This window comes from Olea europaea, unplaced genomic scaffold (genome assembly GCF_002742605.1).
Source record: "Olea europaea var. sylvestris unplaced genomic scaffold, O_europaea_v1 scaffold652, whole genome shotgun sequence".
NCBI lineage: Eukaryota > Viridiplantae > Streptophyta > Magnoliopsida > Lamiales > Oleaceae > Olea > Olea europaea.
The window spans coordinates 174,705-175,041 of record NW_019264892.1 but is presented as its reverse complement, the minus strand read 5'-3'; positions in this window follow the sequence as shown (position 1 = coordinate 175,041).

The following is a 337-nucleotide window of genomic DNA, read 5'->3' as shown; positions in this document are numbered from 1 at the left end:
TTAATCTGATAATTTGTGATCATTGTTGCCTTAATATATTTAATTAATAAAATATATTCTTAATTAAATATTACACAAACAAAATATAACAACGTCTAACTTTTGAAGTTTAAAACATTGTTTCTTAATTTTATTTATAAAATAATTAATTAAAATCTATTTCATTAACTAAACATTATTTTATTAATAAAATATATTGAAGATCACAATTCTATACCATTTTGGTCACAAATTATTGAATTAATTGTTAATAAATTATTTTTCGATCACAAATAAAAATTTTTATATGTTACAATTTACTTATCGATTACAAATCAAATATTTTTTTATTTATCAA